Source organism: Lissotriton helveticus, chromosome 3_1, assembly GCF_964261635.1.
Source record: "Lissotriton helveticus chromosome 3_1, aLisHel1.1, whole genome shotgun sequence".
Taxonomy (NCBI): Eukaryota; Metazoa; Chordata; class Amphibia; order Caudata; family Salamandridae; genus Lissotriton; species Lissotriton helveticus.
Genome location: NC_136061.1, coordinates 1,150,012,441 through 1,150,037,381, shown reverse-complemented (window position 1 = coordinate 1,150,037,381; position 24,941 = coordinate 1,150,012,441).

The window sequence follows — 24,941 nt, the reverse complement described above, 5'->3', positions numbered from 1 at the left end:
GTGGTAAAATTAAATCATAGGTTGTCTGAGAGGCGTGGGGAACGGAATCGTTTTCAGGTTTCGAGAGGGAGTTATGTGAAACCTGAAGTAAAACCCCTTGGTGATCATAAGTCTGCTCCTGAACCCATGGAGATAGGTGGGGTGAGAGGCCCACTAACCATGGAAGAAAAGAAAAGAAGGAGGGAGCAGAATTTATGCTTGTATTGTGGTCAAGGTGGTCACTTTGCAAGAGAGTGCCCTGTAAAGCCTTCTGGTGTGGCGTTGAACAAGAAGGTAGCATGTATCCACGTGGACAGTTGTCCAGCCTCTATGGAGGGAGCAGGGGGAACTTATGATGTGCTGGGTGTGATAGATCGGGTGCCGAGGCATTTTATTATTCCTGCTCATCTTTTGCTCTCTGTAAGTAATCGAGTTCCTGTGTCAGTCTTGCTGGATTCCGGCGCGACCGGGAATTTTATCGATATCTCTTTGGCTGAAAAGTTAGAGATACCATGTCGTTATAAGGAACAGCCAGAGCCTGTGAGAGCTATAGAATGGGACGGAATTAACTTCAGGGTCTATTACTCGTCAGACTGATCCGTTGAGGTTGTTGTGTGAGAACGGTCATTCAGAATCAGTGGTGTTTGATCTCATTGATGCCCCTTCTTTTGGTCTAGTGTTGGGGGTTCCATGGCTTCAGGAACATAATCCTAAGATCGATTGGGTGCAACGTTTGGTGACTTTGGATACCACACATTGTCTCAAACACTGCTATAAGGAGGCCAGTGAATGGGTTTCCCCTTTGTCCTGTGCGGTGGCTGATGTGGGGGCAGTACCTTTGCAGTATTCTGCCTTTCGAGGTGTTTTTGACAAGGTTCAGGCTCAGGGTCTCCCTCCACACCGGTCTTTTGATTGTAAGATCGACCAGGTACCGGGTGTTCCTTTACCTTGCTGTCGCATATATGCGCTCTCAGAACCTCAGGAGTTACATCTTAAGGGACACCTGGAGGACATGTTGAGGATGGGATATATCCGCCCCTCCTGTTCGCCCGTGTCATCGGCGATCTTCTTCATTCCAAAGAAGGAGGGGACGTTGAGAGCCTGTGTGGACTACAGAGCTCTGAACAAGGCTACGGTGAAGAACAAATACCCTCTTCCACTCATCCCCGTGTTGCTGGATCAGCTCCGCAAAGCAACGGTGTTTACCAAATTGGATTTGCGGGGCACTTACCATCTCATACGTGTACGCCCCGGGGATGAGTGGAAGACGGCATTTAAGACCAAATATGGCTTGTTCGAGTATTGCGTAATGCCGTTTGGCTTATGTAATGCGCCGGCGGCCTTTCAGTTCTTCATTAATGAAGTCCTCCGTGATTATCTGGATAGAAGTGTCATCGTCTATCTATATGATATTTTGATCTTTTCGGAGACGGGGGCTGAACACCAGGAACATGTGACACAAGTGCTACAGAAGTTACAAGATCATCATCTGTATGCCAAATTAGAAAAGTGTCAGTTCAGCACCCCTACTGTGGAGTACTTGGGGTTTATCATTTCAGCGGAAGGCATCCAAATGGACCCCAGGAAGATACAGGCTATTGTCACCTGGCCCATACCATCTACTGTCAAACACATCCAGGTCCTTTTGGGATTTGCCAATTTTTATCGGCGTTTTATATCTCATTTCTCCGATATCGTGGCTCCCATGACCAGGTTGTTGAGGAAGGGGGTTCCCTTTGTCTGGGCTGCTGAGGCTCAGGCCACCTTTCGCCTGTTGCTAGAGAAGTTTAAATCAGCACCTGTATTGGTGCATCCCGATCCTGCCCTGCCGTTTTTTGTGGAAACAGGTGCTTCACTGTGCGCAGTGGGTGGGGTGTTGTCACAAAGGGATGCTGAGACTGGTCATATGCACCCCATCGCCTTTTTTTCTAAGACTCTGTTACCAGCAGAACGCAACTACACGGTAGCCGAGAGGGAGTTGTTGGCGGTGAAATTATCTTTCGAGGAATGGCAGCATTATTTATGGGGCGCTTGGCATACCATCACGATCTATACTGACCATAAAAATCTGGAGTTCTTCTGGTCTGCTCGTGCGTTAACACCTCGCCAAATGCGGTGGGTCTTATTTTTTAACGAGTATGACTTTGTCATAACTTATCGACCCGCTGCACAGCAGAAGAAATCCGATGCTCTTTCCCGGATTCATGTTGTCATAAGGGAAGAGGGCCCAGTGAGGGAAGATAGACCTATGATCAGTGGTGAGAGGATTGTAGGGGTTACATGTACTGAGGACTTCCCTTCTCTATTGAAAGATCAATTGCGTCAGTTGGATTTGGCCCCTTGGTTAGCATTGCCCCAGGTTTTGGTTCAGGACGGGTTATTGTACCATGAGGATCGTTTGTTTGTTCCCCCCGTCCTGAGGGAGATGGTATTGCAATGGTGTCATTCCTCTGCGCTGGTGGCACATCCCGGGATGCGAAAAATGAAGGAGATGTGCTTGCGATGGTTTTGGTGGGACACATTGGCTAAGGACATTCAGAGTTATGTGGCAGCTTGCCCTGTTTGTGCCACCAGTAAGCCTACCCATTGTAAACCATCTGGCCTGTTGCAGCCCTTAGAGGTCCCTCCTGCTCCTTGGCATACTGTTAGTATGGATTTCGTGACCGATCTTCCCTCTGTGTCAGGTTATACTGCAATTCTGGTGGTGGTGGACTTATTTACTAAAATGGCGCATTTCATCCCGCTCGTTAAGATCCCTACTGCTAGAGAAATGGCTTTGGTGTTTATGTCTTCAGTAGTCAGGATCCATGGGTTACCTTCTGCGATCATATCTGACAGGGGGGCGCAGTTTGTGTCCCATTTCTGGACTGAGCTTTGCGCTGTGCTTAAGATGGAAATACGATTAACATCGGCGTATCATCCGCAGTCTGATGGTCAGACTGAGCGGACCAACCAAACCATGGAGCAGTACCTGAGGTGCCTTGTGTCATCTTTGTCCTGTGATTGGGTGGCTGCTCTTCCTATAGCAGAGTTTGCCTACAACAACAGTCTGCATTCCGTTTTAGGCATGACTCCTTTTTACTGCTCAATGGGGTACCATCCTAGGGCATTAGCCATCCAACCCACTGGGCATGTGCCAGCCATAGATGATACGTGTAGGAGGTTGAGTGACATCTGGGGTGTAGCACGGGAACAATTGCAGGAAGCAAAGGTCAACATGAAGGCCCAGGCTGACAAACATCGAGTCTCTGCACCATCTTATCAGGTGGGAGATCAGGTGTGGTTGGCCTCTCGTAATCTTAGGCTGCAGGGGTCCCGTAAGTTACAACCTAGGTTTGTAGGCCCGTTTTCTATTGTGCAGGTGATTAACCCCGTGGCTATGAAGCTCGAGTTGCCTGAAGGTTATAAGGTCCATCCTGTGTTTCATGCGTTTTTGTTGAAACCATATGTGCCTTCTGCTCAGGTTTTGCCACCGCCTCCTCCCGTGTTGGTTGATGGGGAAGCAGAGTTTGAGGTTCAGGCCATATTGGATTCCAGACGTAGGAGGGGTTGCCTCTTCTATCTCGTTGATTGGAAGGGCTATGCCCCTGAGGATCGGACGTGGGAGCCGGCTGGAGGGGTACATGCGCCTCGGTTGGTCAGTTTGTTCCATAGACAGCATCCATCTAGGCCCCACCCTGTGGGGAGGATCGTTGGGGGGGGTACTGTTAGGAATTAGGTCCAGTCCGCTTTCTATGGCCATGCTTTGCCATCACATGACCTGCCTTGCTGGGATTTAAGACTGGCCCTGCCCATGAACCAGTGCTTGGTATCTTTGAGTATTGGGTTCCAGGTTCTGGGTTCTTTGACTCCCGTTTTGTTGGGTTCACGGGCTCGTGTTCCCTTTCCAGTTTCCTGTTTTTTGGCTCCCATTTTGTTTGTCCCTCTTTTGGATCCCTGTTCCCCTTCTTTTTTGACCTGTTTATGTTTATTTTTCCTTCACTCGTAATTGGGGGTGATTGACTCTGTCTCTGGAGCTCAGTTTGTGATTACCGTGTGATTGGGTTATCGAGGATTTGCTGGGGCTCCAGCCCCCTCGGACACTTGCCTGCAGAAGAAACGCGGCTTTGGGACTTCCCCTGAGAGAAGACAGAAGCCACCCGGAAGACGCTGCGAGATTGCCGAGTAGCGCGTTCGGCTTCCGCATCTTGCGTACCAATTCACATCGTTGTGGGCTGCTTGGTCGCTTTCCGATGCGCTGCAGAATCAGAAGAGCGCGAGTTCGTGACGGACGCTGTGTTTTGTTTTGTTTGTGTCCTCCTTGTCCCCGAGCCCTATATTCCGTATAAAGACTGTCCCTAGGGTTTTTTTTATGCCATTTGCATGGCTTTTTCCCCCTAACATGCTTTACAAAACCTGGGAAGGGAGAGCTTTCTTGGATCACTCCCCTGGACATTGAAGACAGCATTTGGGCAGACAATTGTCTTTCCTGCTACCTGAACTTCCCGAGGCCAATCCTGTCTTGATAACAAGTAAGGAGGTTGTTGTATTTTATATGGCAGAGTGTGGTCATGGATTAAGGAGGGAGGCTGTTTAGTGGGAATTGGGGGCTCAAGAAGTAATTGTGTATATTACTCCTTTAGGTACAGAAGCGTGGAGGTGGTGGCAAGCGTTTGGTCCGCTGTCCAGTTTTGGGGTGAAGCTATCCTGACGTCTCTTTCCCTTGTTTTGTTTTCCCACCCCCTGTCCTGGGCTCAGGTGTTGTCTCATGGTTATATGTCTTATGAGTGACATTTGAGTCAGGGCAGTGGATTGGGCCGTACTACGTTCCTGCAGTGTTTGGGCAGGTGGAATCCAACAAAAGGCTCCCTTTTCACCCAAATGTGAGTCCAAATCAAGTCAATATATGGATAAATATCTATATGTTTGTAAAATTGCGAGAAATTTAGAATTTTACAAGTATTGTGCTATGTGCTGGCAAAAGATCAAGAATATAAGCCAACAACCAACCTCCTGGCTTACAAGCCTGGACATTCCGGTTTTGGTGTAACTTGAAAACTTCTCAATGTAAAATGAAGAAATGAGTACTCATCTAGATGAAGTCATGGAATCTGAGGTCTGTGAAAGAATGGACTTTGATATCACTATGCCAGGCAACAGCACATTTAAACCAAAATGCATGTTTTTCCACAATTTCCACCTGGAAAAGAAATTGATGTGCTCCATGAGGTCATGATTGAGGACACTAGTAAGATAAAGAACAAATCAATCAAAATAAACAAAGAAACATGACATTGATTGAATGGAAAGAATTGGGCAATCTCAGCATGGATGATCCCACCACTATTAAATAATAAGACAAGGAGAACTATACATTTATAGTGGGCAGGTGAGAAGTAAAGAAATAGCTACACGGATGTGAGCACTATGAATAACCTTCCACAGGCCCAACAGGAATGATTGCTAATGTAGGGGAATGCCTCTTTGTGCATTTTCACCCCACAGGTTTGGGCTGATGCTGCTGGCTTTTTGACTCCAAGAGTGCATTGATGCCTGCTAACCAAACCTCTGCGCCCGTGTTCTTTACCCTCAACAAATGTATGTTGAATTGGCAATACCCAATTGGCAAGTATTGATTTACTTTTAAGACCCTAGTATATGGTACCCAGGGTACACAGTGCATATAAGGCAGAGTATTCACACAGAATTGTGGAGAAGTGTGGCTCACTGGTTAGAGGAGGCAGACCCTGAAGCAGAGGTCAGACCCGGGACCATGGTTCAATTCCCGACGCAGCAGGGTCTTGAGCCCAAATATCCACGGACTCGATAATTCTTGTTTCGGTGCCTACTCGAGTCACGGGTTCACACTCTGCAGCTCTGGGCATTAGCTTGCTTAATCTCCACTGCGACCCCCCCGCGGCGGGATGCCTGGCTTTCACCTTGGGGATGCCCAGTACTGGTATCTCACAGGGAAAAGCCTTGACGGGTTCCCAAGGCAAGCGCCGAGATGCCTACGGTTAATCGAGCGCTATATAAGAACGCTTAATAATAATAATAATAATTGCAGCACTGATTGTGCCACCCTTAGTGTGACAAAGGACAAAATCGCTCCCAGCCTGTAACTGAAGTTTTGAAGAGAAGTGTGTACATTGCTAGTTCAACTTTGCCATTAACACCAATGTGCCATTAAAACCAATGGCAACTCAACCACTTCCTTAACCTTATATGCAAGATTCCCCTAAGAAAGGCCTATCAAGCTCTATTACAGGGAGCTATATATTGTTAAGTAAGGCATGTGTTTTTGATATGTCTTAACAACAACACTTCGAAATTGCCATTTTGCTGGGGAAAAGTGAGTAGCCCCATTGGCTAACACAGAGTTACAGGCTGGCATCCCAGACAAACTAACTTTTGAATGGGACTACCTAATTGGGTACTGTAAAGTATCAGATTATTTGTGGCATTAAATCCGACTTGATGTCCATGTTGAGTTTTATGTAAATGATACATCACTGAAAAGTTAAGCAACTTTTAAAATGTTATCACTCTGTGTCCAACTAGTCCAGTAGCCTCACAAAAGCCTTAGCACACAGACAACTTTCTGGCCTCAGAGTGAGGTGTTACTTCAATGCCCAGGAGGGCCACTAAGTATGTTAGTCCTAAAGGCGTGCTTCAAGGGCAAGAGACCTGTGAAGGGCACTGGCAACAACATTACCAAGCAGGATGCCTTTTGTTCCTGCAGATGAATTGGAGACAATGACAAGGAGGGAAAATCAGTCCCCAAACTGTTTTTCTTATATGCGTGTAGCCCACAGTTAGCCACACCTCTAGGGTGGGCTACTGAGGAAGGGTCCCGACATTTTGAGTGTCGCTAGAATAGTGCACTCTGGGATAGCCAGATGCCACATATCAAAGGAAACAAGTCACTAGGCAGGAGGGGACCCAGTAGCCCATTGGCTGGTGAACACATGGTCCCTGAGGGCACTTTTCTAGGATAAATATGGCACCCCTGGTGCCCTGTACATCAGAAAACATTGGACATGAAGATAATACTGAAGAAGGACTGTCCTGCTGCCCTTGAAACTGCACAGAGCGAGGCTGCACCATAGCATGGACTGCAACTGTTGAACTTTGGGCTAGTGAAGTTTGTCCTGTGCCTGCATCTCCTGACCAGGTGAAAAATTGATTCCCAGCTTCACCTCACATCAGTGACTCCAAGGATGAGGTGGGTGGTCCCCTGGAAACAGCTCCAGAGCTGAAGGAGCCCTAATCGACAAGTGTCAAGGTTCAAGTTCCTCAGGAGCAGTACCCTCAAGAAGCCCACCTTCAGGCAGCCCCGACTCTGTATTCAATAATACCAGAGTATCAGGATGGCCAGATGAGGGGAGGGAAAAGGAGGGTACTACGGGGAGGGAGATCTGCAATGACACACCAGAATACTATGAATTCTCAGTCCTATCCTACTTTAAATATCCCTTTTGAAAGCAAGTATCAAATTGTTGTGCTGACTCTATCATGCAATTTACCAGAAAAGAAAAGAAGCTGTTGTGGTTCCAGTCTTATTTCTTATTTGTTCAGAAGTTCTTTCTTCACATAATGTTCTTTGTTGTGTGCAACTAAAACAAAGATTATGACACAACCGCTGCTTTACTAGGTTAAAATTCACCAGCAGTTCAAATTAAGGGATTTGTTTTATCCAGAGAAATGTCAACTGTTCTTTAGAACCATAGCAGTATTCAAATGAGTTTTCATATGTACACCAAAAGATAATCACGAATAACTGTTAAAGATTTACAGGGCTAAAATCCAACTGTCTCATAAAGTCTTGCTTCAATAATTCGACTTCAGTTTCTAATATGCAAATGAGTATTAAGGTCTTTTCTTGCCAAAAGTTTGCAAGGTTTACATCTCTTTTGAAGAAAGTTCCAGGCCCAGAAAGCAATTCCAAATTAATACATTTTAGTCTTTGTCCTTACCTTCAGACAGCTGAAGGAAATACCTGTAATCTTCTTCAAAAACCGGAGGTTTAGTGACGGGCCTGCCGAGGACTTTGAGCGCCTCAGGAACCAGCAGACTCAAACCGCAATGTCAGGATAATCCGCATCGGGAGAAGGGCGCGGTTCCTTTTTATACGCGCTGGAACGAATGACGGTGGCCGTGGCTAAACACAATTCTCTCGTGTGTTTCAGGTCGCGAAATAAACAAAAGGATCAAAACAGTTTAACAAATATGGGCCAAATGATTAAATACTTCCTGAGGACAATAAAGGCACTGTAAAAGAATAACTTTGTGATAACATGATCTGAGGGGTAAATGGTAGAATACATGAGAGGCATTAAATAGACAGCGCTTGACATTTATGTAGACAACGCCTAAACCATGACATTATAGGCAGTCTTGGCATTATGTGGACAGTGCAAAACAAAGGCATATATGTATGTTTGAAGAACTTTGGCGGGGTGTTTGATGAACTTTGGCGGCGTCATGACAGTCTTCCCCACCAAGAAAAAACTCTCCTCACTAAATAGGGGCGTTGGGATGCAATTTGTGAAATTGACGTAAAAGACGTGGAGCATGTACTGAATCACTAGGTTCCCAAGAATTTTTTTCGGGTCCGTATCCCTTTCAGGCAATTAAATACCAGAGTTTTCCTCTCATTCGTTTACTGTCCAATATACTTTGTACTTCGTATTCCTCTTGATCGCCTACCAAAATAGGAGGTGGCTTGAAAGGGACTTTCTGAGTGGCCTTTTTTAGCAAAGAAGTATGAAACACCGGGTGAATTGACATTGTCTTGGGTAATTTTAATTTATATGCTTCTGGATTTATTTGTTTTGAAATTTCAAATGGCCCAATGAATCGAGGGTGAAACTTGTATTTATTCCTGAATTTCAAGTTCCTTGTGGACAACCATACTCTGTCTCCAGGTTGTAAGACTGGGGCTGGGTTTCTTTTTCGATCAGCATATTGTTTGTACTTTGTCTTTGCTTTTATGACATTTGCTCTTAAACATTGTAACACTTGAGTCATATCTTTTAACTTGGAGGCTACTGCCGGCAAAAGTTCCTCTGATCTTGGTGTAACACATGGCAGAAACTGAGGATGATATCCATGATTAGCAGAAAATTGAGACATTTTTGTTGATGAATGGCAGAGATTATTATAAGCAAATTCTGCTTCCCATAACAGGTCTACCCAAGAGTTCTGTGTCTTTGATAAATATTATCGTAGATAGGTTTTAATGATTTGATTCACTCGTTCAGTTTGACCATCCGACTCTGGATGGAAACTGGTGGATAGATTGCTTTGAATATGGAGAGCTGAACTTCAAGCTTTCCAAAGTCGTGAAGTAAACTGAGTTCCACGGTCAGAAGTGATAGGTCTAGGAAGGCCATGTAATTTGACAACATGTTGTAACAAAAGTGAGACTACTTCAGATGTAGTTGGTAAGCCATGGCAGGGTATAAAGTGGGCCATTTTAGATAATCTATCAACAATCACCAGAATTGTAGAACACCCTTGGTCTTTTGGAAGGTCTCTAATAAAGTCTAATGAAATGTATTCCCATAAATATTGAGGAGTTGGTAGGGGTAAGAGATACCCAGTTTTTTTTAGTATGATCAGATTTAGCTCTAGCACATACTTCACAGTTTTGCACAATTGCGTCTTTTTTTCATTGTGGCCACCAAAAATTTTGTTGGACAAGTTCTACAATTTTACTTTGACCAGGATGACCAGCTAATGAATTGTCGTGACACCATCGTAATACTTGTCGACGTACTTGTTTGGAAGGTAAATATAATTTTTTGTTCTGGAAAGATTGTCTTTAATCGTTCTTCCAGGTTTTTGTTTTACCCAAAGAAGCAATTATTTTAACGGCATTTGTCTTTGAATTTCTTCCAAAAAATGTAGAGTTTTTGTTGCACCAATGACATGACTACGGTCAATCATAGGCACTGCTTGTTGCGATTTGAACTTAAAAGGTTCATCTTCCTGTAAACGAGAAAGAGTATCAGCTTTAGTATTTGCACTCCCAGGACGAAAAGTGATCACAAAATTTAATTCTGCAAAAAAAAGTGCCCATCAAAGCTGAATTAATGCTTTTGCACATCGTAGGAATTGTAAATTCCGATGATCAGTGAACACTGTTATCGGAAATTTTAGCCACCAGCAGATGATGACGCCATTCCCTAAATGCTCATCGGATGGCTAACATTTCTTTTTCTGCCACAGTATAATTTGCTTCTGCAGGGAGAAACTTTTTGGATAAATATGCCACTGGATGAAGTACGTGGGATTCACGATTACGCTGTGAAAGAATAGCCACAATCGCCGTTTCAGAAGCATCCGCCTCTACAATAAAGGGTTGACTTGGATCTGGGTGTTGGAGAACTGGAGCGGTTGTAAAAACCTTTCTTAGTTGCTCAAAAGCCACTTCTGCTTCTGGGATCCAATTAAAAGTTACCTTCTTTTGAAGCAATTTAGTTAAGGGGCTAGCCAAGGTGGAAAAATGGTGAATAAAGCGTCGGTAAAAATTAGCGAATCCCAGAAATCCCTGAATATCGTTCACACAAGTAGGAGTTGGCCATTCCTGAATGGCTTGAATCTTCCGATCAGCCATAGTGATGCCAATTGGAGTTAAAATTAACCCCAAGAATTCCACCTTAGTTGTATGAAATTCACATTTGGTTAATTTACAAAACAAACCATTGTCTTGCAAAGTGCGCAAAATTGTTTTTACATGATTTTGATGTTCAGACTGTGAGGTAGAATAGATCAAAATATCATCTATATATACAATGACAAAACGGTCCAAAAATTCTTTTAAAAAGTCATTTAAAAAAAATTGAAATGCCGCCGGGGCATTACAAAGCCCATACGGCATGACACAATATTCAAAAAGACCGTAGCGAGTTTGAAAAGCAGTCTTCCACTCATCTCCAGCTCTTATTCGAACAAGATGGTACGCTCCTCTTAGATAAAGTTTGGTATAAATAGTGGCTGCACGTACTTGGTCTAGAAGTACTGATAATAAAGGTAAGGGATAACGATTTTTCACTGTGATGTTATTCAAAGCGCGATAATCTATGCACATGCGCAACTCACCATTGCTCTTTGGGATAAAAAAAGAGGAGAGGCTGCTGGGGACTTGGATGGTCGGATAAAACAATACTGTAGATACTTATCCAAGTCCTCTCTCAAATGTGTGTTTTCTTGCTCAGTTAAAGCATATTTACGACTGCACGGAACTTTGGTTCCCGGAATTAGGTCTATTTCACAATCGTAAGTGCGATGTGGTGGCAGAATTGCAGCTTGACTTTCACTGAACACTTCTCAGAAGGGTTCATATATTGTGGGTAGAACGATATTTTGTTCTGCTGCTGTGGCTATCCTTTGCTCCAAGGGTGATAGATCACCTCTGCTGGATAAAAACTTTGACCCAGATGTTTGTAAAGGTGAATCTTTTCGTAAACAAACATGCTTGCACCAATCCGAAGTAAAATCTATGGTTCTTTTGGCCCAATCAATAACCGGATTGTGAAGGGTTAACCACGGCATGCCCAGAATTATTCCGAATTGAGGTGCGTCAATAAGATCAAAACTGATACACTCTTTATGACAAAGGTCTTGCAATCAACAAGTCATATTTATAGATACTGTGGTTCGTGTGATGGGCCCGGATGTTAATAGTGTTCCATCAACAGCCCGAACATTTTCTGGTCGAGCCTTAACAAGTGTGGGAATAGTTAGTTTAAGACACAAAGTGGAATCAATAACATTTCCGGTAGCTCCGGAATCTACCATTACTGTGAGAGTTTCATGAATGGTTTCATCTTCGAATAGAACGTTCATGGACAGATGAGGTACTGCAATTTGAACTGTATTGGCTAAAGACTGTTCAGGAGATTGATTTGGATTCCTCGAGAAATACTCCTGTTCGTTTCCCGAGCTATTTAGTTTCCCTGGCTTTTTTCGGATTCTTTGCCAAAAAGTGTACCTCCAAGCCCTTTTGGTTTATTAGGACACTTTCGCACAAAATGCCCTTTCTTAACACCTTATAAGCATTGTCCTGCCTTGCGACGTTGTTCTTTCTCTTCCTGTGTCAGAGGTTTTGTAACTCCCCCTATGTCCATAGGTTCTGCTGTGTCTTGATGAACTGGAACACTTCGTTCTCTTGTTCTAGAAAAAACTCGGAACTCAGGTCTTCGTTTCTCATCTTTTCGATCTGCCATTCTGTGATCCAATTGTAACGTTAAAGCAATTAAATCCTCACAAGTTGTAGGTTGATGATCGATGGGAGCAATCAAATCTTTCAGATCGTCTCTTAACCCTTGACAAAATAGAGCTGCCTTGTTGTCCTCTGGCCAGTGTGTTTCGGCAGAGAGTCTATTGAACTGAGTTAAATATTGCACCAGATCTTTGTTACCTTGGCGTAATTCCAATAATTCACGAACAGCAGATCCATTAATGGTTCTTCTATCAAACACCTTTTCAAATTCTCTTTTGAAAGCTTGCCAATCATATAATAAAGGATCATGAGCATTCAGCAAAGGGACTGCCCATATTGCCGCATCTCCACTTAAATACGAAATTAAGAAGGCAATACGAGACTGAGCATTAGGAAAGGCAGTTGGTCTGACCATAAAATGTAATTGAACTTGGGTTAAGAAGGTCTGGAATTTGTTGGGTTCTCAAGCATATAGTTCTGGGGAGGCTAAAGGCACTGTTTGAGGGACAGTCACAGAAACAGTTGGCGTGGGAGGTGAACTAACCGAAGGTTGAGTAACTGAAGGAAGAGTTGAATCTGAAAGTCGCTGTGATTGTAATTGGGCAACTATGATTGGCCAAGGCTGCTGTTTCAGATCGGGAAGCTGCAATTTATTTTTGCATTTCGCCTAAAATGTTACATATGTTATCTAAAGACGCCATCTTGGCAGTACTGCTCAGGAGGAACGACAATCCGTGGGCGGATTATTCTGTCAAGGTTCAAGTTCCTCAGGAGCAGTACCCTCAAGAATCCCACCTACAGGCAGCCCTGACTCTGTATTCAATAATACCAGAGTATCAGGATGGCCAAATGAGGGGAGGGAAAGGGAGGGTACTGCGGGGAGGGAGATCTGCAAAGCCACACCAGGATACTATGAATTCTCAGTCCTAACCTACTTTAAATATCCCTTTTGAAAACAAGTATCAAATTGTTGCGCTGACTCTATCATGCAATTTACCTGAAAAGAAAAGAAGCTGTTGTGGTTCCACAGTCCTATTTCTTATTTGTTCAGAATGTCTTTCTTCACATAATGTTCTTTGTTGTGTGCAACTAAAACAAACATTATGACACAACCGCTGCTTTACTAGGTTAAAATTCACCAGCCCGTCAAATTAAGGGATTCGTTTTATCCAGAGAAATGTCAACTGTTCTTTAGAACCATAGCAGTATTCAAATGAGTTTTCACATGTACACCAAAAGATAACTGTTAAAGATTTACAGGGCTAAAATCCAACTGTCTCATAAAATCTTGCTTCAATAATTCGACTTCAGTTTCTAATATGCAAATGAGTATTAAGGTCTTTTCTTGCCAAAAGCTCGCAAGGTTTACATCTCTTTTGAAGAAAGTTCCAGGCCCAGAAAGCAATTCCAAATAAATACGTTTTAGTCTTTGTTTAAGAAAATGAATTCGCAGATCCTTACCTTCAGACAGCTGAAGGAAATACCTGTAATCTTCTACAATAACCGGAGGTTTAGTGACGGACTTGCCGAGGACTTTGAGTGCTTCAGAAACCAGCATACTCGAAACGCGATCTCAGGATAATCCGCATCGGGAGAAGGGCGCGGTTCCTTTTTATACGCCCTGGAGCGAATGACAGTGGCCGCGGCTAAACACACTTCACTCGTGTGTTTCAGGTCGCGAAATAAACGAAAGGATCAAAACAGTTCAACAAATATGGGCCAAATGATTAAATACTTCCTGAGGACAATAAAGGCACTGTAAAAGAATAACTTTGTGATAACATGATCTGAGGGGCAAATGGTAGAATAGATGACAGGCATTAAATAGACAGCGCTTGACATTTATGTAGACAACGCTAAAACCATGGCATTATAGGCAGTCTTGGCATATTGTGGACAGCGCAAAACAAAGGCGTATATGTATGTTTGAAGAACTTTGGCGGGGTGTTTGATGAACTTTGGCGGGGTCATGACACAAGTGATAGATACCGCTGAAGCTGTTGCCGGGCGCAAAAGAGGACAAATCCGAGGTAGCCAAAAGATGCACCCATGTCTGCTAGACCCAGGAGTGCTATAGGTATCGAGATTTGTCATACCCAAGGGACACTAGCCCCTACCTAATGATATTGCCCCAACCGCCCTGTAATGATATCAGTAGCCCAACATTGGCTGGCCTGCTACTGCAAAGTAGGGTACTTCAAGGGACTTCGGTCGCTGTGGCCAGAGTTGATCTTCATCACTCGTGGACTGAGGAACAACCACACCTCAAACAGAGCATCCTTTGAGCCTCTTTAGCGTGCACCCCCAGCATCAGGACCAGTCCGTTGTGGATCATTGCGGTCATCCTGTAAATCTTATAACTTGCTCTAAAAATGCTCTGGTGGGAAGTTAACTTTTCAAAGTATCCCCTCTGTCCACCTAGACCTCCATCCTGTTGGATTTGGTTGCACAAGCTGGGCCATAGTTGGCAAACTAACTCTTTCAAATTTTTCAAAAGTGTACACACTTTTTGTTGACCAAGGCTTGTTTGCGGTTGCATTTAAAAGCATTTAGAACTTCCAAAATCTGTATCTCAGGAACTCTCTGGTGTATTTTGATCATCAAGGTCTCTTAAGATTTTAATTGTTTGGTGCTATTAAATGGTTTACACTAAGTTCCTTGGTCAAGTCTTGCTGCTCGAAGCCACAGCCACCCAGGGTTGAGCTTAAGGTGCACAAAGGGGCCTGGCTGAACCCAAGTCAGTTTTTGAGAGTGTATTACATAATAAGGCCCCACAGCCATATCATGTAATACACCCAAATCCTCACAACTAAGGGGTCTATTCTAATCTCGCTCGGAAGGCCTACGACTCAGATTTGGCTTTTACGGATCCGATTTGTAGCCCTTTTTTCGACCGAATTGTACACAGGTCCGAATGACCTAGTACGATGCAAAGATAGCGTACGCGCCGACCGAACCATCTCCCAACCCGATACCCATCCGTACAACTCATACGCACATGCTTCGTACAGCTCAATGGACTCTGTTTCCGAGCGAGCAAGTACGATGCACGATTCAGACAGCCTTCACAATTCGGTGTGTCCAGGTCAAAAAAGCTGCCAGAATCGTTCTTTTGAGGCCCAATCATTTGGAGCCCTGTGATTCGGACCCGAGGGGGTACCCATGTGACCCCATTTCCCATGCATGAACAGTGTGGCGGGCACCATGGGGTGCCCACCACAGGGTGTATGCTTTTCCCCGCCCACCCCTTTTTGGTTTGGGAGCTTATCTACGTGTCTAGTAAACAGGCTCCCATAGAGTTTAATGGGAGTCCGAACAACCAAAGTCTGTAAGCATGTGAAAGCATAGTACTCACTCGCTCAGACTCCAGGTGCACGATTGGCTCGTAAAGCCCTACAGATCTAAGTCGTATGGAGGGCTTTACTAGCGAGATCGGAATCGGGCCCTAAGAAGTATTTTCAAAGGTTACAGGAAAAGTAAGAGAAGGGACTGTTGGATCAAGATGAATACAAATAGCATAAAAATGATTGTCCAATCATGTCAGCTATCTATTTTTTACCTACTGCACACAAAACAGAGTCAACCATCCAAGAAGGCCCATTGTCAGTTCAATAGGATCCTTACTGGAAAACATTTTTAGGTCGAGCAGACCTAAAAAGCATGCGAAGCATGCTTTGTCTGCGAAGACAACTTTTGCTGGCGTGTCTGGGGGAATGTGAGACAGCGATCGCCCACGCGCTTTTCCCTTCCAGATATTACCACGGGAGCGCGCCTCTCAGACGCGCTTACGTAACTCACAGCCCCTGCTCACACAGACACAGCCAGCCCCCACCCCTCTGCATGCACGCACACACACACACACAGGCGCGCGCATGCACACACATACAGGCACACTGCACACAGCCCCCCCTCTCCCCCCCCTTCACCCCTTACCTTACCGGAGTCAGACTCGGGCTTGCACCATCTGCCAAGGGAGCCCCGCAGAACACTCGAGCTCCTCTACCAAGAAGCGGAGCTCTCCTCATAGGCATGGGGGCCCCGCAGTCTCCCCGCTGGTCTTCACCCGGGCCCCCTCCTGGGACCCGGGACTTCATGCGGCACTTCTCTTCTCCGGGCTCGCGCTCGGCAAAACGAAACTGCAGAGTGGCGCGCATGCGCAGGCATCCCCCGCCCTCCCACTCATCATCGGCTGCAGGGTGACGCTCGTTCACTTTTGGATATGGAAACACTGTAAAGAAAATGCAATCGAATTTATGAGACCCTTCGCAGGGTGTCCCAGAGGTAGGTTCTGTGTTCGGGGACTTTTCGCCTGATTCTGGTGCTTTTTTATTGCAGTCATTAGGGTGCATCCTGGTGATGTAGCACAAAATGTATGGTCCTTTACTAAGGCACTGGAATGTCTGTACTGTGACCTTTTGCTCCCGTGCTTTCACAGTCTAGCTCGCATATATATGTTCCTTTTACTTCCGCTGTATTAAGCCGCGAGTTTACATCTGCACCCTCTACTCCACCATTCACTTTTATTTCCTCTGTTCACTTGTCGGTTCACTTTATTCTGTTCCGAAATCCCCTCGTCCTTTTCATTTTACCGATTTCTTTCTTCTCTCATGCCTTTTTTTGTTCCATCATACTCCGTTTTTTCTCAAACCTTTATCGCTTGCTTATATCTTCTATGAAAGCGACACCTAGATACATATTAAATATAATGCAATATTATAAACTTACAGTATTACTGGAGGACACCCCTTGTCCCGATGATGCGCTGTATTCTTATAGTCGCCTCTCCAAAGGAAGAAGCTCCCCTAGAATGGCATCTCGCTTCTTGTGTGTATCTATGTGCGCCTCAAGGTCGCACCCTGAAAGCAACTTCTGAAAAAGACCTGAATATTGCCCTTCGTTGGCCCTCTATTCAAATTTTATCACAGTATGGAACGTTTATTTTCGCTCTAGTGTAGTGATGGCACTTGGAATCTTTCAAGGCTGTCTCAGTTGAGATTGTGCTCTGATCTCATGAACAGCTAGTCGGGATTAAGTAATAACATTTCTAACGTCAGCCTCGCTCCTCGTGAGAAATTTTCTTCACCCTCCATTGGCAAAATATTTTTTTTCTTATTCTTGGAATGCTGAAAAGTCTCATATCCTGCTGTCTTAGTCTCCGTGCAGAAGTCACTAGATAGCATTTTCTAGGGTGGACCTACCCCTGTCTGATGAAATGTCGTCTTTAATCTAATTTTAAGCAAGTGAATCTTGTGTGTATTTGTTTAAAAAACTACCCTAGATAAGATCCTTTGCATCAGTTGCTGCATCTTGCCAGTGAAGGCGTGCGACCTTACCCGTTAATATCTTAATCCAGAGGTCTTCAAACTGGGGGGTGCATTCCCCCTGGGGGGTGGGGGGGCGTGGATGGGTTCCCAGGGGGGCGCAGATCACTCAGCAAATACATGTAAATGAAGATGGCCTGGAGATACGGTGTGTATTTGCTGTATTTCCAGGCTGTCTTCATTTATTCCGAGCCCTCGTAGTGAAAGTGAGAATTGAGGTGGGGGCAGGGGTCAGTGAGTGTGCTGGGAGGGTCAGTATTCAGATTACGATTATACTTCCAGATCAAAGAATATAAAGTGCTCTGGACAGAAAATCACTTTCTGATAAACTAGGTGGCAAATCAGAAACGTTTTGCTTACCTGCGTGTGCATTTTGCAGTCTAGCTAACTAACTGAGGAGAAAATACATATCGTAGAAACGTTCTGTTCAATGTAGTTACATACTCTGGGAAAGCTGTATGTTTCTTTCAAATGGAGGCGAGCCAGAGCCAACGGTCTGGCTCGCATCCTAGAGCCTGTGCAGGTGCCAAGCACTGAAAATATTTGCTAAGTAAATCATACAACAAGTAAAATATGATAAGGCCTCCTCAAAATTCCTAAAAGTGTATTTCTTTAACCTGTTGAAGCTTTGACATTAATAAGGCACACTATATTCCGCAGTGAAAAGTACTTATTAAAAGTGATAGTTTTTTAGGTCGAGCAGACCTAAAAAGCATGCGAAGCATGCTTTGTCTGCGAAGACAACTTTTGCTGGCGTGTCTGGGGGAATGTGAGACAGCGATCGGCCACGCGCCTCGCTGTCTCAGATTCCTCCTCGAGGGCGCGCACGTCGCCGTGCACATCCCCTGCCTGGCATTCACTCTCAATCACACACAGCCATACACACGCATGCGCGCACACACACATACACCCACGCAGACACAATGCATACACACACGCACAAGCGCCCATGCACGCACGCACATACATACATGCAGAGACACCCCCCCGCACACATACACACACGAGAGCACTGAGGCCCCCCCAGCCCTTTGGAACTTACCGGGCCAATCTCGGGGGACTCCACTCGCAGCACGCTCCTTTCCCGGGGCTCCCACTTGGTCCAGGGAGCCCCGCAACACTTCCGCAACCTCCCGCTGGCGGCCCCGGGGCTCTCCACCGCTCACAGGAGCCCCGGGCCGCAAGACGGACTTACGCCTCCTCTTCCGGTCCGAACGCTGCCACGCCCCCGTCACAAGGCGACCTTGCCTGACTTCCGGTGCGGCCGCGGCGGGATTGCAACGCTGAACTGCTTTTTAAACAGAATAGCACATCCATTCTTTGTAATACGGTGAATGAAGGCAAGTTCGAAAGGTGGGAATTTACACATGTTGGCAGGTAATCAAATAAAGTTTGACCATGTACAATGCTTTTTATTAATGTGTTGGCTTTTTAAACAAATAAAAGGCATTGTGATTTACAATGCTAATAGCATAAACTCTCGCAAACGCGAGACCTATTGCATTGTAAATGCTTGTTAGACATTTGGATCTGATTCTATTTGAGCATGCGACCACACTTCCATTGTATCTGGAGGGACATCTAATTTAGTCTATGAATGTCAATAATATATATTGGAAGCAGACGTATCTAATGGCATCACTGGATGTTGTATCATTTTGCACCCCAATACAACAAGAACAAGGAATTGAAGCATGCACACACTTTCTTAGGACACAATCAATTAACTTCATAATAATGTCTTCACTTTCAATGGCTCATTCTGTTTACAGAAGCAGGGTAACACAATGGGTACTTCCTTTTCCCCTACATCTGTTAACCTCTCCATGGGATTATGCGCAAAAGAAATTACCTGGTGGGAAGAGATTCCTACAATGATCGGTCATGTTGTCTGATGGAGGAGATTGATCGATGTCTTTCTCCTAATATGGGATGGAGAGGAGAATTTGCTGAAACTTCCATTGCTAACTCATTGATAATGTGTGCAACATGAAACAGACCAACCATATCAGTTCTTGAGCGCTTAATTCTTACGACTTCATCATCTATTTAAGGAATAATGAAGTGTGTACACAAATAACATACAAATTTACAACATGTGACAGTATTCTCCATGGCAATAACAGTCACCTCAAGGCTCTCAAATGGAGAATTCCATATAGTGAATTAAGTAGACCCCTCGCAAGAAATTGCTTCATATTGTAGCATTTCAACAGTGAGGAAACTTCCATGATGATTAGGTTCTGCATGAGATGATATGCAGAGTCTTATTGACTTATCAAGGACACAGTCAAGGAAAAGAGAAGACCTTTTCAAATTAACCATAACAGGCAAGACAGGAGATGTGGAACACACAGGGTTTGCACATTTGTCACAGAATGTGATTCTGCTTACTGAGAAATAAAACTTATTGTTCATAAGGACTGGGGCCTGCTCCACATGAATGAATATCTGTATGGATATATCCATATATTACATATCAGAAAGTGGCATTATTAGGGGGCATACTTAGGAAGGGTTATCTTAAAACAGAGAAGGAGATATTCACAAGCAAGTGACTGGGTAATGACAAGAAGGTCTTCTGGAAGTGCAGTAAATGTAAATATGAGCTCAGGAAGACATAATGGTGGGAGTGAGCGTTGAAATCCCATCATGCTCAGCGCCTGGAGAACAGCTTCCTGGGACGGCGGCTTTGCTGCTGGGCATAATGGTGCTCTGTGCTCTTCGGAGCTCCGTGTTGCTCAGCTGAAGTTTCGGAGCCCCAGCGTGGATGTCTGCTGCGGCGGCGAACTGACTCATCCCCTGAACAGTGGTGCAGACCAGAGCTGGCCACCGGCATCAATATGACTGCATTGCGGATCCCGCGGATCCAGGGAAAAAGCTGCTCCATGAGAGGCGCAGTACTGGGACAAGGGCTGAGGTGAGAGGGGCACCATGATATCAATCATTAACATGAACGGCGGGGCCAACAGCCCCGTAAGCGCAGGTTAGGTAGCCCCCGGGAGTAGTTGGGGTCTGGGTGATGGCAGAGGCGGTCCTCCCAGGTGCAGGTGCGTCTTGCTGCAGCCCAGTCCTCACATATTTGGATAATAGCATTGGTTGCCAGTAGGATCCCCAAGAAAACCCCAGGGAATTTAGCTGATGCAGAATGCTGCTTTAGCTGCTACAGCCGTGAACTTGTCCAGGGGCGCAGGAAAAACACATAGTAAAAGCATGAGCAGATCCTCAATTTTGGAAAGGCACAGAACTATGTTTGGGCCCCCTCCTGTGGTGTAAAGGAGGAGGAAAGAGAGAATACATTATTTTGCTGGAGCCCAAGGAGTCTGAATTTAGACATACTAGCATACCCTCAGTCCCAATCTTGATGTAGCCGCACTCAGCCTGAGAGATAACGGGGAGTACTCATACCCAGGCCAAAGCTTTAAAAACAACAATACTTGCCAAGCTTTGTCATAATCAATCTGCTTTAAATGGCTCTAAAAATATGGAATCAAGGGGTAAGCAAAATGAGGGTACTCAGCCAATAGAAGGGTGTTGAAGCGAAGTAATAAATTCAAACACTTCAGAGGGGCATTCTCCGGATTAATCACGTTCTATGAATGTTATTACGAACAGCATTAGGATTAACGAAGATTTCTCCAAGCCTCTGCCTGGAGATTCTGTTGTCCCACTTGTTGTCAATCAGCCTTCTCTCCCGCCCAGAGCTGAACCAGCTCAGGGGATGGATTCTCCTGTAGAAAGTAATTTTTGGTCACGCCAGGATGAGCCGTCTGGGTGTTATTTGGCTCCTTCACATGTTTCAAGTGGCAATTAGAAACCGCCTCCCCTCTTATTTGGCCTGAAATGTGTAACATGATCATCTTTGGCAGGGGAGTGCAAGAGCATGGTAACTGAGATAAGAGTGCAGGGATTGATTCTCTTAGCCCTCATCACCACTCAAGAGCTGCATTCAGACCAGGTTCCTGAGCCCCTAGCACAGGTTGAAGAGGCAGTCTTCATTGGTGGTAAAGAGCTCACAGAAACACTCTTTAATATGGTACAGCTAGGTAGGGGAAATGCTCCAAGTAGTTCTTGCAGAAATCAGAGAGATGAAGGGTGGTCAAGAAAAGGCTTGCAGAGAAGTCCAGTTGCAGCTGGAGAAAATTTATGAGACTCTACTTCATTTGAGCACGAGACTGTCTCAAGCTGAGCCATGCATATCGGATCTTGAAATCTCTCAGCAGAGCTCTGAATCTCAGCAAGTTAAGCTTCAGCAGGAGATCTTGGAAATGCAATTGAAGCTTGAAGTACTTGATAATAGGTCCAGATGCTCAAATCTTTGGTTTACTGGCATACCAGAAGATCAGGAGTCTGACCAAGATCCCATAAAATGAATCTCTGATCTGATTCAAAGTTCTGTCTTCTCTGAGAGTATGCCTTAGATAGTATATTTCTCAATTATGCAGGTTGATTGGGTGTCATCATTTTAGACTGCAAATGTTAAATATCCCAGCACATTTTTGGTTAATTTTGGGTGATTTCTGAATGAAATAATTATTTCTGTTCGAAGCTTTGAAGAAAAAGGGATTACAGACTCTAGATAAGTTTATATTTAATACCTCCCCGGACATGTCTGTAGCTGCAGCTTGGCGTCGCTGAGAGTTTAAATCCATGGAGGAACTTTTTAAGAAAAAAGGTGTACCAGCTGCCTTGGTGCAGCAGTCAAAATCGAAGGTCCGAGTCAAGGGACTGTTTCAGATATTGGGAACGGTTTAGCAGGCTAATGAGCTGTGGCACCATCTGTATAGTAATACATGATTTGAATATACTGGAAACTTTGTGAAATTCTGAATTAATTTGCAGCTGGAACTGCAGGCCCCCTAGGTATTACCTTGGTGGTGACCCTAGTGTAAGCAGTGCAATCATATCTGAATTTACATTATATTATGTGATTTTGATTCATGCTGAGGTGTTGATAGGTCCATTTTGTGTATTTGGCTTCCATTTTTATGAGGGAGGGGGTGACTCAAGTACGTTGAAGGGTGTTTGTCGCTGCTCAATGTTTGTTTTGTTTTTTTCAAGGGAATTCATTGCTGGGTTAGTGGGTGGTGGTGGTCCCCATTGGAATGTAAGCTCTTAGTGACACACCAAGGCACTGTATACATGTGGGGGTGAGGGTAGGATGGGCAATCCCCCCCACCCCATACTGGGTAGGGGAGTTCACAGGGCATTGTGAGTGTCCAGGACGAGGGAGCACACTCAGTTAAAAAAGAGCAGAAATGTAATGGGTGGGAAGGAGTCTTTGTGCAGAAAATCAAGACTATGTGAGGCATGGTCAAATTCTTAAACAATGTCTTGCAGGGTGTCGATGTCATATGTTCTGTAAAAAAGAGAGCATGTTTAAAGTTGGATGACTGGCAAGGATCATTCCTAATATTCTTAGTTGAGAGGACATTATGATGTATCTTCTCAGTGATGCAAAAGGTTAGTATTCTTTCTTGTAATGCCACTGGCATTATAAATAAGTGCAAATACGTGGGCATAATGAGACAGGTTACGTCTTTTTCATCTAAGCTCGTCTTTTTGCAAGAGACACACCTAAAGAATAATACTCCAAAGATTTTTATTCCCAGCTAATATTCTCTGGCATTTCTTGCCTCAGCTCAGGTTATGATAAGGAGGGTAGCAACTTTCTTTGGTGGGGACATTGACTGTGTTGTTCAGGAATTGATTTGAGATCCCAAAGCTAGGTGGTTATGGGTAAAAGTCTCTGTTACTGGGCTCCTTTTGAATTTGTTCAGCTACATCATCAGTGATGATGTTGACGCAGTATCTCAGATCCATAATGTTACAACGGGGCACGAGGGCCCTTTAGTTCTAGGGGGTTGATAATAACTGCATTCAGGATCTGGCATTAGGCACCTCAAATAAAGTGAAGAAATAGCTTAAACCTAAAACCAAAAAGGTGATTGATACAGTGAAATCAAATTTTCAACATGTAGATCCCACCAGGACTTGCACAATACACCTGTTTTTCATATTGTTTTAAAACCACTTCCCTACCCAGTTTCCCAAGCAATTTAAAAGGCTTGGTCAGATACTTGGGCAAATGCCTTCTCTGGTCACTCAGTGGTTTCTATTGTGGTGGATCTGGGTACTGGTAAAAAGAGAGAGGTTGAGGTAGCAGCACGACAGATCTCTTTCATCAAACCCAGAGTGGATGCCCGAGATGAGATGGTTCATTGCAGAGTATTTACTCATTAATAGAAATACTGCCTCTATCTTTGCAGTTTGGGAGGCCTTTAGGGCCACAGTTAGAGGGAACATCATCGTCTTCAAAGCACATCAAGCTAGAGAGAACACCAGTCAAACAGCGGTATTGCAATCATCAATAGACAATGCTATAAAAGACAGCAAGGGGGTTAGCTGGTATGTAGGTTTATGAAGACTAATTAGGCAGGGTGAAGCTAAATCTTAGTGATGTTTTTACGCTTGTGGAAATAAAAACTCCAATGCTTACCAGCAACAACTTTACGAAGAGAACCAGCAGGTAGCAAGTTTTCAGCCTGTACTCGTATTAAGAATGAAAACTACAGTTAATCACACCCTTCCACCACTAAAATGGCAATAAAGCAGGATGAAATTGCTCATATTTCCTTGAAGCATTAAAGAGGCATATATCAACCACAGTTCTTTGTTACGCTGGCCAGCACATAAAAAGATTATGCCTCTGTTTAGTTACCCCAACTACCGAATTATTTGGCTCAGGCAATCCTAGGGAAAATAACAGCTATCCAGGTCCACAAAGCATTTCAAAAGATGGCTAAGGCATGTGGAATTATGGATTTCCTTCTGAGTTTTAAACAAATGTTGCTAAAGAGCTACTACCTTGTTTAACAAATCTCTTTAATTATATAAAAGAGGGTGGCGAAGTTCCTTCCGCTTTCATGGAATCTTCTATAGTAAGCTTTTGAAGAAAGATAAAAATCAGAGAAAAATGAATTCTTATCAACCTGTTAGCCTGCTCACACAGATTATGAACTTTTGTTTACATTTTGGGCTACTCACAATATGCCTGCAGCCAGCTTTTAATCAATAAGGATAAGAGAGGGTTTGTTACAAATTGTCTTAGGCCAGTAAATACCTGGTTTTTAAGGGAGGCTATAAAGTATTTCTCGACCAACCAAACAAAAGCAGTGGTAATGATGATCAATGCTGAAAAGGCGTTTAATCTCGATAATTGGGAAGCTTTGCTTTTTAGCTTGCATAAATTTGGGTTCCCCCCACAATTTACCTTGCTGATGAATTTATGCCATTGTATGAAGGCCAATGTAATTGTCATTTCTAGGATAGCCGGCACAGTTTTAATTAACAGAGGCACACACCAGGGGTGCCCTCTCTCCCGAATACTATTTATATTTGTTATAGAGCCCCATGCAGAAATGATATGCAGA